Raw genomic sequence first — 17,002 nt, 5'->3', positions numbered from 1 at the left:
TCGGGAGTAGAATTTGGACAATAATTACAATGTTTTCTCTACGAAATCAAAGAAGACATTGCAAGGAAATAGTATGCTTCTCAGCAATAAAATTAGTAGACTCATTTTCGACACTGCAGAAAGTAATTTAGAAAGTCGATTAGGGGTGCCTGGGTGGCTCAGTCGGTTGAGCGTCTGATTCTTTGTTTCTGCTCAGGTCATGATCTCAGGGTCGTGGGATCAAGCCCCTTGTCGGGTTTTGTGTTGACGGCATGGAACCTGCTTGGGATTCTCTTTCACTCCCTCTTTCTCTCTCCCGCTGCTCCTCGCCCCTATTCCCACTCTCTCTCTAAAATAAAATAAAAAATAAAAAATAAAAAACATTTAAAGGTATAAGTCAAGTATATCATCATCAGTATAATGAAAAATGAAGCCTGGATATTGCAGACCTAAAATAAAGAGATTTTTAAAGGAATGTGTAAAAATTAAGTATCTGGAGAATAGTCTATGAGGCCCTCATCTGGAAAGGACACATATAATCTCTTTAGGACAGTGGTTCTCAAAACAGGATGATTTTGGCCCCTAGGAGACATTACAAAATTGGGAACATGCTATTGGCATTTAGTATAAGGTCGCCAGATAATAGCAAATAAAAATACAGGAGGCTCAATTAAATACTAGTCAGATTTTTTTTTAATCTTTTTTTCTGTTAGTTATTTCTGGGGACAGGTCTGTATGAGTACAAGTACACATGCTATGGGGGACCAATTCTGGACCTAGGAAGACATGATAATGAGCTAGATCATGCCAATTATTGGTTGCTTATCTGAAATCCAAACGTAACTGAGCATCTGGAATTTTATCTGGTAGCTGTAAGAGGCCAGAGACGTTGGTAACTATCTTAGCATGAACATTATGCCCCCCAACGAAGAATTATCTAGCAGAAAATGTCAATAATGCCGAGGCTGAGAAACCCTGTTTTTAGAAAGATACACGAGTGAAAAGCACAGACTCAGTAAGAGTGGTTACAGTTGAAAAAACAAAGTAAGTACTCAATACAATGCTGTGCATATACTGTAGCCTGACTTCCTCATCTCTGCATTGCCTAACTTACCATCATAGGGCCCTCTAGCTTCTTCACACGCAGCCCCAGCTCACACTGGCTCCCAACCAGGCCTTGTTTGGAGATAAGAAGGATTTGGGCTGTTCTTTACTAATTGCTGATCCCTGAACCCCTGCGATGGCCTCCAGTTAAAAGACCTGCTGGTGACAGGTGGACAACATAGAGTTTCTCTCTTTGAGGTAAGGAATAGAAATCCCCAAAGCCGTGTCCCTGTTAATAGGGTGCTCTTCATTTCTTAGCCCCCATGATTTTGTAAGCATCTTGTCCTTGGCAGTCTTTTCCTGGGAACTGAACTCTCGTTTGAAATCTCAGGGACGTATGGTTATCTCTCGGAAGCTCTCAGTCTGAATTTCCAAATATTTTCTTTCACTCATTAATGTACTACTTTTCTTCCTTTCTTTTTCCTATCGTGGTGAACGTGAACTTAAGCCGTGAAATGACATAACCTTTAAAAAACAAGAATACTCACTTTCCTTCCAGTCCTTAACACTTGTGTCGGTGATCTCAGACTGCGGGTGTTACCTCATTACAGACCTTCTCCTGCCGGCCCTCTTACCTCTTTGAATTCACCTCTCAATCCAAAACTAGAACGTCTCTTCATGTGAGAGAAAGAGACACTGTTTTAAAAGCTACTCTGGATAGATTTCGGGTCCTCCAGCAAGAGATGCTACATCCGTGCTTATCTGTCTTCTTTTAACCGCCAGTAAGTTTGGGCGTAGGGTGAGATATTTGATTTACATGAGTCTGCTTTGACATTTCAATCCTGTATGGTAACATAGATGGGTAGCAGCAGCCAGATTGCCTTTAAGACCCACAGAGTCTTTCCGACAAAAAGAGACAGAGAGAGAGAAATGAAAAAATATAATAAGAATTTGATGCTGGGACGAGAACCTCTATGTCTGTACTATAAAGTAGCTAAAGATTAAGTTTGGGAGGAAATAGATTTAGACTTGGGGTCTTGGATAATTGTGTGGACAGATGATGCCAAGAAGGAGGAAAGCTAGCTGACAACACAATTCCCTACCTGTAATCAGCAACGTTACTGAAAACTAGACATTTAAAGGAGGAAACCAGAATACTGGAAGAGAAAGAACTTACCCCAGTTACCTGAAGTTTTCCCATGCTTTCTTGATTACCTGGTACCATTTTATGTTCACCTTCAAGGTAACTCACTCATGACCAGTAATTGTCCAAAGGATTACACGGGTAGTTCCTCGCAGTGATCAAGTGATCTTGGAATCCAGAGGAAAGAGCTGTGATACTTTATGGAGAAACAAGTAGAATCTTGACAAATTCTTGATAGAAAGGATGCTCAAGATAATCTCTAACTCTAGATACTAAATGGAGACACTTGGTTAATAGCCGGTGCCCAGTGCCTCTAGCTGTTGCACGTTTTGTGAGCAGTCTCTTCGAAACTGAATAACTACTCACAACATATAAGGCAGAAGTTAAGCAGAATTATCCTAAACGGGGTAACTGTACCACTCCCTCTCCAAGTAACTAATTTAATACTCCTATGGAAGGAGTATTAGAAGCACTAGAAATATTATGGGTATAGGCAACCCCAGGCTGACTGTATGATGCTCAGAGGGTAGGTAATTTAGCGTCATTGTCACAGATCATGATAGACACCGTGATTCAGTAGACTCCACGATGCTGAGCACCTTAGGTCAACGTGATCTTTGTGACATGTGTTGGGAGAAAATCTCCCTGGATGTATTGCACTTCTGCATGGCCTACGTCTTCTTTTCTGTGTAAAGAGTGTGCTTGATTAGCAAATGGCAAGACCTGGGCTAGAGGGAAGTAAGCAAGGTAGCGAGGGGGCAAAATTTAACAAGCTTCAGGGCCCTTTAAGGGTATACCTCCTTCAATGTTTTCTCCCTTGCCTCACTCTAGACCTGACCCTGGCACGAAGGCTTGGAATTTTACAATGGTGTATCCCTCTTGGTCAGAGGGCAGATTTGTTTAAAGATAGAGTTTCTTTCTCTCCCCAGAGAAATTTGCTTATGCTCCAGTGTCAAGATAAGGTCTCTTTCTTTCCCCAGAAGAGAAGATTGATAAGTCACCCACAGCGATCAGCGTTTATAAGATCAGAATTTCCTAATTTCAGCATTCCTCTGGCGTTGCATCTCACTGCATGCACATGTGACATTTGGCTGTCATCTTAGCTCCCTGAGGGGATTGAAGCTTGGGGAACCAGTGCTCTCATGTTCCTCTGGGTGCTACTGTTTCTTCTCTTCTCTGAATGACAAATAGTCTAATGTCTTCTGTACTACAAGTGGTGGGCTACTTTACTAGCTTAAAATTATTTTGGCAATAAAGTTGGAGCATTGGCAAAGGCCTTCTAGAGACAAGGTCAAGGGCTCTGCAGACTGATTAATAGTATTTGAGGAAGTCCATAGGAATTGGTAGCTGGCATGTTGGCCAAACTGCATAGTCATTTATTCAACAAACAGTCCTCCATTTTGTGGCTTACTATTGAGTAGGATTGAGAAGTGGTTGAAAGCTGAGTGAGGTGGTAGGATTGAAGTGTGCCACTCAAATGGCACTTTTTTTTTTGCTCTCTGTGACAGATAGAAGGATTAAGGATTTCCCAAAGCTGGTACAGACCTTTGGGTAGACCTAAAACACTAGCTATTTATTCAGTTGAGCCATGAGCAGCCATTGCAGTGTTTGATTTTGAAAGTAAATGTGGGGGCGCCTGGGTGGCTCAGTTGGATAAGCATCTGACTTCAGCACAGGTCATGATCTCACGGTTCATGGGTTCAAGCCCCGCATTGGGTTCTGTGCTGAAAGCTCAGAGCCTGGAGCCTGCTTGGGATTCTATGCCTCCCTCTCTCTCTCTCTCTCTCTCTCTCTCTCTGTCCCTCTCCTGCTTGCACTTGATCTCTCTCTGTCTCTCAAAAATAAATAAACATTAAAAAAATAAAAAAAAAAGAAAGTCAATGTCTTTTGCTCCTGACATAGAGACATTTTGTCCGTATCTCTCTGATCCTTTCTTCCCCTCCACTCTGACCTCAGCTTCTTTAAGAATTTAGGTTGAGGTTGAGATTGCTCTGCCCCAAAGGCCCTGTGCCCTCATCCAGATATGTTTCAAAGTACCAAGGAGGGTAAGAACCCAAACTCTCAGGGCTCTGTTGAATATAGACGGTCAAGTCACCATTCTACTTGGTTCTAGGAGGTGGGTGGAGAAGCGCTGGGCACAACAATAAACACTGAGGCATACAGGATAGAGCCACAGTGGCCTGTGGCGGGGGGAGGAGGGAGTGCAAAAGAAGAGAAAACCTGAACCTGCAGACTCCAAAGACACTGGGAGGTGCACTGGAAAGGAGGCAGCCACTGGGACCAGAGGAGAAAAAAGCCTCCTAGATACTCTAGCTATTCCTCTCCACCTAGCCTCCTGCATTCCACAAGTCCGCACCCAGAAGATCTCAGGATCCCCTGTCATAGCCCCTAACAAGCAGATGTTTAACTCTGCTGTCGTTACGGGGAAAAAGAATGAAGAACTGACCGAGTTCAACTGATAACGTCTGAACGAACATTGCATTAAAGAAAAAAAAGTTGAACTTTGTTGAGTGGGACCTTTTGGGACTACTCAATGCCCTTATTTTTGTTATTTTTATATCTGTGTGTGTAGTATGGTGTTAAACACTTCTACCTTGTCTCATAAGGGCCAGAGAGAACCATCCAGGGGAAAATCACAAGAAGGAAAATGTGTTAGTGGGACAAACTCCCCTGCCATTTGCTACCAGGGGATAGATCAAGATTTAGCGTGGGTGTCTCTATCCTCTGATGTCCAAAATTTTCCTTATAAAACCTTTTGGCAGTTAGAAACAGAGCAAATCCCTGTACATTAAAAACAAACAAACAAACAAACAAACAACCCTGAGCAATTCTCAAGGGGTAAAACCATCAATGAATGCTGACTCTCAAAAACTTTGTATATAGACATGATCAAAGACTTTGGAGCAGTTGCTATAGCTATCCTCTCTGAGATAAAAGTAGACACTTTCAAAATACATGGAAAGAAAATACCTTCTCAGCAGAGAAATTGAACCTATATAAAAGAATGAAATATGAATTTTGGGACTAAAAATATAAATCTGAAATTTAAAAATTAAAAAATCGGAAGTTTAATCAATAGCAGAAAGGAAGTGACAGAGAAAAGAGTCAGTGCTCTTGAGTATGAATCAATGGAAATCATATAATCTGAAGAACACAAGATAAAATAATTAAAAAACATGGGTAGAGCCTCAAGGACGTGAGAGACCGTAACAAATGATCTAAGGTCTATGTCATCTGAGTCCCAGGAAGAGAGAAGAAAGAGGATGGGCCTGAAAATGTACTCAAAGAAATAATGTCTGAAAAGTTTTCAAATTTGGCCAAAACCCATAAACTTATAGGCTTGAAAAGCTGGGCAAAGCCCAACCAGGATATGCATAAGGAAATCTACACTAAGAAACACCATTGTCAAATTTCTGATAATTAAAGATGAAGAAAAAATCTTGAAAGCAATGACATAGAAATAATGTTACTTATAGGGGAAAACAATCTGAATATCAGTGGAAGTATCATTAGAAACCATGAAGACCAGGGGCGCTTGGGTGGCTCAGTCAGTTGAACGTCCAACTTTGGCTCAGGTCATGATCTCGTTGTTTGTGAGCTCGAGCCCTGCGTCGCACTCTGCTGATGGCTCAGAGCCTGGAGCCTGCTTCGGATTCTGTGTCTCTCACTCTCTCTGCCCCTCCCCCACTCACACTCTTTTTCTCTTTCCTTCAAAAATAAATAAACATGAAAAAAAAATTTTTTTAAAAAAGAAAGAAACCATGAAGACCAGGGGAGTAGCAGAACACTTTTAAATTATTAAAACAACTATCAATCCAGGATGCTATATCCAGTGAAAACATCCTTCAGTACTCAGGAGGAAGAGGAAATCAATCAGTTCCTCAGATGAAAGAGAGCTAACAGAACTTGTTGTCAACAGACTTACCATAAAAGAACAGATGGACTTACAGACATATACAAAACATTCCATCCAAAGGAAACAGAATACACATTCTTCTCAAATGTACATGGAATATTTTCCAGGATAGATCAAATGCGGGGCCACAAACAAGTCTCGATAAAATTAAGAAGACTGAAATCACGTCAAACGTCTTTTCTGACCACAGTGGTATAAACCTAGAAACCAACTGCAAGATGTGCCGATACTTTGGCATAAAAAATAAAGAAACAAAAGCTTGCCATTTGCAACCACCTCGAATACTCTGGGATGGTGGTGGACTCTAGACAAGTGGTGGACTCAGGGGAAGTGGTCAATTCATGGGCGGTGGTTGACTCAGGGGCATTGGTCAACTGAAAAACTGTGGCTGGTGCCAGGGTAGTGGTCAACTCTGGAGCAGTGGTTGAGTCTAGAGAAGCGGTCGACTTTAGGGCCGTGGTTGACTCTCGAGAAGTGGTGCATACGGGGGCAGTGGTTGACTGCAGGACAGTGGTGGACTCTGGACATGTGGTCATCTCAGGGGGGGTTGGTCAGCTCTAGATCCATGATCAACTCTGAAGGGCAGTGGTCAGTTCTAAGGCAGTGGTCAACTGTAGGGCATTTGTCAACTCTGGGAAGGGCAGTGGTCAGTTCTAAGGCAGTGGTCAACTATAGGGCATTTGTCAATTCTGGGAAGGTTGACTCATGGCCATTGGTTGTCTGTGAAGTGTTGGTGAACTCTGGGCTGGTGGACAGCCCTGGGTCTGTAGTTGGTCCTCGGGTAGTAGTTGGCCTTGTGGTGGTGGTGGGCCCTAGGGCAGTGGTCGATTCTGGGGTTGTGCTCAAGTTCTCACATGTTGATATTTGTTGAGTGATAGTAATTTAGTTGTTGATTATGTGTAGATAAGCAAAAAAAAAAAAAAAAAAAAAAAAAAGAACAGGTCAAATTACTTTCTTGCAATAATAATATCTTCACCATCTTTATATTGTTCCCATTCCAAGCTAAATCTTTTTTAGAGAGGTATATCTGAAACAAAAAGCATACATAGAATCGAATATGCTCTGACCACAAGTGTCTAATCTGCCAAGTGCAGAAAGTCTGGAAGATCTCACAACCAGGAGTATGCTCAGAGCCCCCTACGCCACCTTTCTTTGAGGGTGTCAGGGAGAATTCAATACTGTGCCTTTATATGTGAACTGGTCAGACTGGAACAGAATAAAAATTCCAAGGACACTCCCTCTATAAGCCTTCCAGGTCCACGAAAACTAAAAAGAAAAGCCAAAAGGGGGCAAGGAGGTAGGAAAATAGCTATTTCCAAGGTGCATAAACCAAAATGGAATCAACTCTAAAATGGGCTACTCCTTCCATTTTTTCACTTAATGGATGAAGTCTAGAACCTAACTTTTCAGTCTCTCCCATAGAATGCACAATCCAGACATTTGGGGGCTTGCTCACCAAAGAACATTATAACCATGTAGACCTGATGAGCATATAACCAGGGTCTTTTTGAGTTACAGTGAAAGATACCCAGTCATTGTGGCTGCCTAGCCTAAGTGACCAGGTTATGGGCATGCTGCCAATGAGGCCAAAATCATTCGCTCTCTATTTTAGCTACTGTGCTTTATCATTCATTCATATGCAGTAAAGAACCTCAAACCTAGCATCTGATAAGTTGAGAGCCAACAGAAGGAGCACTGGGAGGAAGAGAATGGCGGTGGGGGGGGAGGGGGGAAGTAAGAAAAGAAGTAAGAAAGAAGTAAGAAAAAAAATAAAATAAAATCCTGGACCATGCAATGAGATGCCCCTAGAGAGAATGCCAGAAGAAGAAACTGGGAGTGAAGAAGCAAGGAAACATTGAAAAGGTCCTTTGTGAAATTGTGTTGCATGGACTTCTTACCATAAGCACCATTTATCCACCTTTCGGAGGGGGCAGGGGAGAAATTCTAGTTTCACTAGATGGTTGAAGTGACTCCTCTCCTGGCACAAGGTTGCAGGTTTGTCATCTGGGCAAGAGCCAAACAATGCTTTACTGAACCCTCAACATGCTGTTTTGTGTCCGAGCACAGGACTGAATTTCAGACCAAGTATCATGGTGAGTCATGAAGCATTAGTCCAGGAGGCCCCTAACCACGGCTTCAGTTCCTCAAAAGCCCTTTGAGCCTGCTGGCTATTCTGAGTCAAAGGGAGCATCTTCCTGCAAACAGTATCCTAACCCCAGCAGGGTCCTGAAGGAGAATTGTAGGTAATAGTAATAAAATCAACAACTATTACTACTTCTATCTCCTATTACTACTATGAATATCCCAAAGCATAAGGTTTCACATGTGCTACTATCTTGTTTGGTTCTCACCACAATCCTGTGTGTGAGGCATTATTGACCCCATTTTTTTTTCTGGTGAGGAAAGGATAGGCTGAGAGACTAAGTGACTCCAGATTCACCTCAAGATATTCATGCTCTGAGGGGTCATTAACACAAAGTACTTCCTGGCAGAACAGACCTGGCTCCTGCTAGCGACTTCCTCAGTCCTCTAGAGGGCAGTAGTAAGTCGCCATGGGCTCTTGGGTGAAGCGCTGACTGGAACCCTCAGAGGAGATGCAAACTAGATAGAGGGCGGAAAAGACTGTGGGGCTGGTTTGCATAAACCAGCCTGGGTGCTCAATTTCTAAAACCAAAAAGCTAATAGATAAAATGGAAGATTGAAAACAATTAATATTTTTAAAGGACAGGAAATGAAGACCAGTGGAATCAAACCCAGAGGGAATGAATCTAAAAAAATAATAAATTGATATATTTAAAGACTAATATACTGACACATTTAATATAAATGGTCTAAACAAACCAAGAAAGAAAACAGAGATTGTCAGATTGACTAGAGAAAAAACAAGATCCAACTATGTGCAGTCTAAAAAAACCTCACTTTAGGGCACCTTTTGGGATGAGCACTGGGTGTTGTATGGAAACCAATTTGACAATAAACTTCATATATTGGGGGGAAAAAATAAATTAAAAAAATAAAAAACCTCACTTTAATATAAATAAGTTGACATATGTAAGTTGACAATAAAAACATGGAAAAGGTGGTACCATGAAAACGTCAATAAAGATAAACTGAAGAAGCTGTACTAATATCACATAACGCAGACTTCCGAACAAGAAAAAAAATACTAGAGATAGAATTTTTTTTTTTTAATTTTTTTTTTCAACGTTTATTTATTTTTGGGACAGAGAGAGACAGAGCATGAACGGGGGAGGGGCAGAGAGAGAGGGAGACACAGAATCAGAAACAGGCTTCAGGCTCTGAGCCATCAGCCCAGAGCCCGACACGACACGGGGCTCGAACTCACGGATCGCGAGATCGTGACCTGGCTGAAGTCGGACGCTTAACCGACTGCGCCACCCAGGCGCCCCTAGAGAGAGCATATTTAAAAAATGACAAAAAGTCAATTCCTGAGAAGACATAAAGGTCCTAAGTACGTGCACATGTAGCTAGAGAATTACACAATACATGAAGTATGAATTGATAGCACTGAAAGGAGAAAAAAAGCAAACCCATAATCCACTTGGAAACTGCAACAGTCTTCATTCAGTAATCAACAGAGTAGGTACACAGAAAATTAGTAAGGACATTAAAGACTGAAACACCGCTATTAACTTGGTTTAATGGGCATTAATAAAATATTCTCTCCAACAACAGCAGAATGCATGTTTCATTTGCACATGGAAACTTCACCGTGGTAGACATATTCTGGCTCGTAAAACAAGCCTTAGAAAGCAAATAAAATAATTAAAATTATACAAAGTATGTTATTTGACTATAAGATTTAAATGAAAAAATAGTAAGACAAAAAGAAGCTGGATACCATAAATATTTAAAATAGAACAACATACTTCTAAATACATCAAAGATAAAGACTCAAGGGAAATTATGAACGTTTTGAAGTAAAAAAAAAAACATAGCAAAATTAGAAGGTTGCAGTTAAACTGGTGCTTCGAGGGAAATTTATTGCAGAAAATTCTTATATTAGAGAAGATGAAAGGTCTTATACCAATAGGCTAAGATTACAACTTAAAAAAACAAGTAAATTAAAAGAGCAAATTAAGCCCAAAGAAAGTTGAGGTACGAAATGATAATAATTTTTTAAAAGTTCAGAAACCAATGGAATTGAAAACAGTAAAAAGGAAAAAACCCAATAAAACAAAAACTTAGTTTTTTAGAAAATATCAATATAATTCATAAAATACTAGCTAGATTGATAAAGAAAAAAAAAGGAGACACAAATTATCAATATTAGGAATTAAAAAAGAAGATATCCTCAGACTACTGACATTAAACAGTAATACTACAAACAACTCTTGCCCATTATTTGACAACTTAAATGAAATGGGTCAATTCCTTGAGCTATATAAAATATGAAAACTCACTCAAGAAAAAATAGATAACCTGAAAAGACATTTATTAAAGAAGTTAAACTTATAACTTAAAATCTTTTAAAATAGAAAACTCCAAGCCCAGATGATTTCACTCGCAAATTCTGCCAAATATTTGAAAAAGGATAATAATAATTCTACACAATATCTTCCTGAAAATAGAATGCAAGGAAGTATTTCCCAACTCACTTTATGAGGCCAACATTACCATTAAAAAAAAACAAATCAGACATAGATATCACCAGAAAGAAATTATAGACAACAGTTACTTATGGACATAGATGCAAAAATCCTCAACAAAAAGTAAATCAAATACATCAACATATAAAAAGGATCATATATCAATACACAGTAGAGTTTATCAAAAGATGCAAAGTTAGTTTAGTATTAGAAAAGTCAATGTATGTCATCATACAAAAGATTAAAGAAGAAAAATCACATGGTTATCTCAATAGGGCAAAAAAATCATTTGATAAAACCCAAGTTCTATTGATAAAAACCTCCCAGTAAACTAGGACGAGATGAGACATTTCTAAACTTGATACAGAGCACCAAAGAAAAAGCCAGAGCTAAATGCATATTTAATAGAGGAGAACTGACCACGTCGTCCTAATATCCAAACAAAGCAAGAAAATTCACTGTCAATACTTCTAATTAACACGATACTGAAGGTTGTAACCAGTGCAATAAGGCAAGGAAAAAAAAGAAGGAATCCATATTCTACAAGAGGAAATAAAACTGTCTTTACTTACAGATGACGTGACCATCTAGTAGAAGATTCCATGGAATCTGCAAAACAAAAAAACAAAAAGACCTCAAAATAAAAAAAACTACTAAAACTAATAAGTGAGTGTGACAAGGTTGTAGGATAAAGGATCAACACGTAAAAATAATTATATTTCTATATACCAGCAACAACAATCAGAAAGTGAAATTAAAAAAACTATCATTTGCAATATCATAAAAATATGAAATACTTAAAGACAAACATAATAAAAAGTGTTAAAAATATGTACACTGAAAATTACAATACATTCAAGTAAATTAAAAGCTATATATTATTTATAATTGGAAAACACAGTATTTAAAATTTTTTTTTTTTTACATTTTATTTATTTTTGATAGAGACAGACAGAGCACAAATGGGGGAGGGGCAAAGAGAGACAGAGTCACAGAATCCGAAGCAGGCTCCAGGCTCCGAGCTGTCAGCACAGAGCCCGACACGGGGCTCGAACTCACAAACCATGAGATCATGACCTGAGCCGAAGTCGGATGCTTAACTGAGCCACCAGGTGCCCCCACAGTATTTTTTCAGATGTCATTTTTGCTTCAATTGATTCAGTGCAATCCCGATAAAATTCCAGCAGATTTTTCTTGTAGAAATTAACATGCTAGTTCTAAAAAGTATATGGGAATGCAAAGAAACAGAATAACAAACACAAACCAACAAACAAAAGAAAAGGTAAAACAAATCTGGAAGACTTACTCTACCTGATGTCAAGACTTACAAATCTACACAGATTGAGACAATGTGGTATTGGTGTAAAAATACACAAACAGAATAGAACAGAATAGATAACTAAGGAAGAGACTTACATGTATTAACAATTCATTTTCAACAAATGTAAAAAGACAATTCAGTGAAGAAAGATTTTCTTTTCAACTAACGTGTAAGAACAATTAAATATCCATATGCAAAAGATAAAAAAAACAAACAACTACACCTTGCAACACGTACAAAAGTGTACTCTAACTGGATTATAGAACCTGGATTATAGAAACCCTGTTTCGGGCTCTGTGCTGACAGTGCAGAGCCTGCTTGGGATTCCCTCTCTCCTTCTTTCTCTGCCCCTCCCCTGTTCACACACTCTCTCAAAATAAATAAACTTAAAAAAATTAAAAATTAAAAAATAAATGACTGGATTATATAAAACCTAAAATTGTAAAACTTCTAGAAAATATAAGAGAAAATCTTTATGACCTTGGATTAAGCAACCATTTTCTAGATAAATCAAATAAGCGATAATTGAACTTATTTTTAGAAGACATTGTTAAGGACATCAAGGAGATACTTGTACCCCTTTGTTTATTGCAGCATTGTTCACCATAGCTAAGATATGGAAACCTAAGTGTTTACCAACGGATGAATGGATAAAGACATGGTATATACAAACGATGGGCTATTATTTAGCTATGAAAAAGAAGGCTGTCTTGTCATTTGCAACTGCATGGATGGACCTTGGGGGCATTATGCTAAGTGAAATAAGCCAGAAAGCAAAGGACAAATACTGCATGAACTTCGAGCTGTAAGATTAATAAATTCTGGGGATCTAACGTAAAACATGGTGACTATAGTTGATAACACTGTATTGTATCATTGAAATGTGCTGAGCGAGTGGAACTTAAATATTTTCATGAAAAAGCCTCGAAAAATAGAAGTATGTGAGACGATGGATATGTTAATTAATTAGATGGGAGAAATTCTCTCACAATATATATGTATATAAAATCACCATGATGTACAACTGAGATATCCTACAATATTATTTGTCAATTATACTTGAATTGACAAATAAAGTTGAAATTTAAAAATTAAAAAAATAGGGGCACCTGGATGGTTCAGCTGGTTGAGCATCCAACTCCTGATCTTGACCAAGGTCATAATCTCAAGGTTCAGGGGTTCAAGCCCTGCTTCAGGCTCTGTGCTGACAGTGCAGAGCCTGCTTGGGATTCCCTCTCTCCTTCTTTCTCTGCCCCTCCCCTGTTCACACACTCTTTCAAAAAAAATAAACTTAAAAAAAAAGAAAATTAAAAAATAAAAGACTTTTTTTTTTTTAATTTTTTTTTCAACGTTTATTTATTTTTGGGACAGAGAGAGACAGAGCATGAACGAGGGAGGGGCAGAGAGAGAGGGAGACACAGAATCGGAAACAGGCTCCAGGCTCTGAGCCATCAGCCCAGAGCCCGACGCGGGGCTCGAACTCACGGACCGCGAGATCGTGACCTGAGCTGAAGTCGGACGCTTAACTGACTGTGCCACCCAGGCGCCCCTAAATGACGTTGTTAAGAGAATAAAGAGGCAAGCCAAAAATAGGAATCTATATTCACAATTCACTGTTACCTAAAATATGTAAAGAATTTTTAAAAAACATTTTTTGTGTGTTTATTTATTTTGACAGAGTGTGTGCATGCTAGAGAAAGCAGGGGAGGGGGAAGGGCAGAGATAGAGAAAGAGAATCTCAAGCAGGCCCTATGCTAACATTGAGGAGCCCAACTCAGGGCTTGAACTCACTAACTGCGAGATCATGACCTGAGCCGAGATCAAGAGTTGGAGGCTTGGGGCACCTGGGTGGCTCAGTCGGTTTAGCGTCCGACTCTTGATTTCGGCTCAGGTCATGATCTCATGGTTCTTGGGATTGAGCTCTGAGTTGGGCTCTGCGCTGACAGTGCAGAACCTGCTTGGGATTTTCTCTCAAAACAAATAAATAAATAAAACTTACCAAAAAAAAAAAGAGTTGGTGACTGAGCCACCCAGGCATGTCTATAAAGAATTCTTAAAACTCTCTAATAAGAAGGGCACCTGGGTGGTTCAGTAGGTTAAGTCTCCAACTCTTGATTTGTAATCAGGTCGTGATCTCATGATTTGATTCCCATATGACCATTAAGATCATCTCTATTAGAGGAATGTATTAGGAAAACAAAACAAAGAAATGAACATGTCTGAGAACAATAAGGCACAATGAATAAAGATGCTTGTTTATTTTCAGCTAGCCTCTCCCTACGTCACTATTGAGCACTGGATGTGTAGGGTGGAGAGTGGATAAGAACAGGTTATCTGTCGTTTTACTTTATAAATCTCTATATCAAAAGGTGCCAAGTCCAGACCAGAGATGTTAGAATTTGAGCTGTTGGTATTTGAGCTTTGGTCTTTGGGTTATCTTTCTTGGGGAGAGGAGTTAAATGTGTTCTACACCAATGAGGAGGGAGTGAGATTGTATTTTATGACTACAAGTGTGAACCGTGGAAGAGACATTGAACATCTCTGAGCTATCTCAGATTTCCCAGGCCCTTGCAATTCGTATGGGGTTTGCGATTTGTTCAGGCCAATGGGCTTGAAGCAAACTTATGTGTCACTTTGGGACTGATTTATTTAAGAGGTTGAGCATGAACTTCCTTGTCCCTCTCTTTCCCAGGAAAGTAATTTGAAGGCCAAATGTTGGGTGTTACATTCCGGTAGCCTGCACTTCTGGGAGATTACATGGAGGAGAACTTCCCCTACTCCACCCTGCAATTTTAAACTAAATTGGTTATGGAACGTGAACCCAGAAATGAAACTTGTACGAAACTGACATTTTGGATGTTACAGCATAGCCTATCCTATCATGCTTCACATGAGCAGTAAAAGGCTCCTTCATAATAGAGTCAGCAAAAGTGAAATTAATAAGGTTTTTGATATTTTTATTTATAACCCAGAAATAAAGAATTTTTATTTATAGATCAGAATTAAACATAACTAAGCAAATAGGATCACTCCAATGTAGAAGAAAGTTATGAAAAATATACACAGATATTGTGCTCATGGTTTATAAGGAAAACATCTTATATATCTTTTTTCTTTTTTTAATGTTTATTTATTTTTGAGAGAGAGAGAGAGAGAGAGAGGGAGAGAGAGAATCTGAAGCAGTCTCTGCACTCAGCACAGAGTCCAACGCTGGGTTCAATCTCATGAGCTGTGAGATTATGACTGCAGCAGAAATCAGGAGTTGGACACTCAACCGACTGAGCCCCACCTATATCCTTTTTTAAAATCTTTTATTTAGTTTTGAGAGAGAGAGAGACAGAGTGTGAGCAGGGGAGGAGCAAAGAGAGACACACACACAAAATCTGAAGCAGGCTGCAGGCTCTGAGCTGCTAGCACAGAGCCTGACATGGGGCTCGAACCCAAAAACCATGAGATCATGACCTGAGCCTAAGTCGGACACGCATAACCAACTGAGCCACCCAGGTGCTCCTGTATCTTTTAGCAACCACTAATCTATTCCCTGTAACTATAGATTTTCCTATTTTAAACTTAGTTCATATTAGAATCATATAATACGTGGTCTGTTGTGACTGGTTTCTTCCACTTAGCATAATGCTCTCAAGGTTCATCCATGTTGTAGCAATTATCAGTACTCTGCCCCTTTGTATGGCAGAACAATATTCCATTATATGGATAGAGCACATCTGGTTTATGCATTCGTCCCCTGATGAACATTTGAGTTGTTTCCATCATTTGGCTACTACAAATAATGCTGCTATAAAAATTCATACACAAGGGCGCCTGGGTGGCTCAGTGAGTTCAGCATCTGACTCTTGATTTCGGCTCAGGTCATGATCTCACAGTTTGTGGGTTCGAGCCCGCATCAAGCTCGGTGTTGACAGGACAGAGACTGTTTGGGATTCTCGTTGTGCCTCTCTGCCTGACCCTCCCCTGCTCATGCTTTGCCTTTCTCTGTCAAAAATAAATAGACACGAAAAAAAATTTTTTTTTTAAATTCATACACAAGTGTTTGTGTGAACATGTGTTTTATTTCTCTTGGGTTTATACCTAGGTATGGAATTCCTGGGTCATGGTAACTCTGTGTTTAATCTCTTGAGGAACAGCTAGACTGTGTTCCAAAGCAGCAGGACTATTTTATACTCTCAATATATGAGGTTCTCATCTCTCCACATTCTGGCCAACACTCGCTATTACTTGACTTTTGAATTCTGGTCATTATGGTTTGAATTTGTATTTCCCTGATGACAAGTAACATATAGTATTTACTCATGTGCTATTGATCATTTGTATGTCTTCCTTGCAGAAATGTCTGTTCATATCCTTTGCCTATCTTTTAAGTATTGTAATTTTGTCTAACAAAAGTTACATTATTTGTGTTGGGGGAAAGAGACAGATGGGCAGCTGGAAAAATAAAAGACTTTTTCTATCTATATGCTAAGTCATTTTGTTCTGGATACATATTGCCCTTTAAAATATCCAAAATTCTTGGGGCACCTGCGTGGCTCAGTCGGTTAAGCATCCGGCTCCAGCTCAGGTCATGATCCCGCGGTTCGTGGGTTCAAACCCTGCACCGGGCTCTGCGCTGACAGCTCGGAGCCTGGAGCCTGCTTCGGATTCTGGGTCTCCCTCTCTCTCTGCCCCTCTCCCACTCGCACTCTGTCTCTTTCTCCCAAAATAAATAAACATTAAAAAATAAATAAATAAATAAATAAATAAATAAATGAATAATAAAACATCCAAAATTTAGTGGTACAAAACAACAACTATCTTATGCTCCCAGATGCTGTGAGTCAGGAATTTAGACAGGACACAGCAGGACAGCCTATCTCTGCTCCAAAACGTCTGGGGCTTCAACCTCAGAAGACTCCAGCAGCTGAATGTGGCTCAAATGGAAGAGGCTGGAATCGCCAAGCAGATTCTTTACTCACGGATCTGTCACCGCAGTG

Source organism: Prionailurus viverrinus, chromosome B4, assembly GCF_022837055.1.
Source record: "Prionailurus viverrinus isolate Anna chromosome B4, UM_Priviv_1.0, whole genome shotgun sequence".
Classification (NCBI taxonomy): domain Eukaryota; kingdom Metazoa; phylum Chordata; class Mammalia; order Carnivora; family Felidae; genus Prionailurus; species Prionailurus viverrinus.
The sequence above is the reverse complement of the archived record's forward strand: the minus strand, read 5'-3'. Positions refer to the sequence as shown.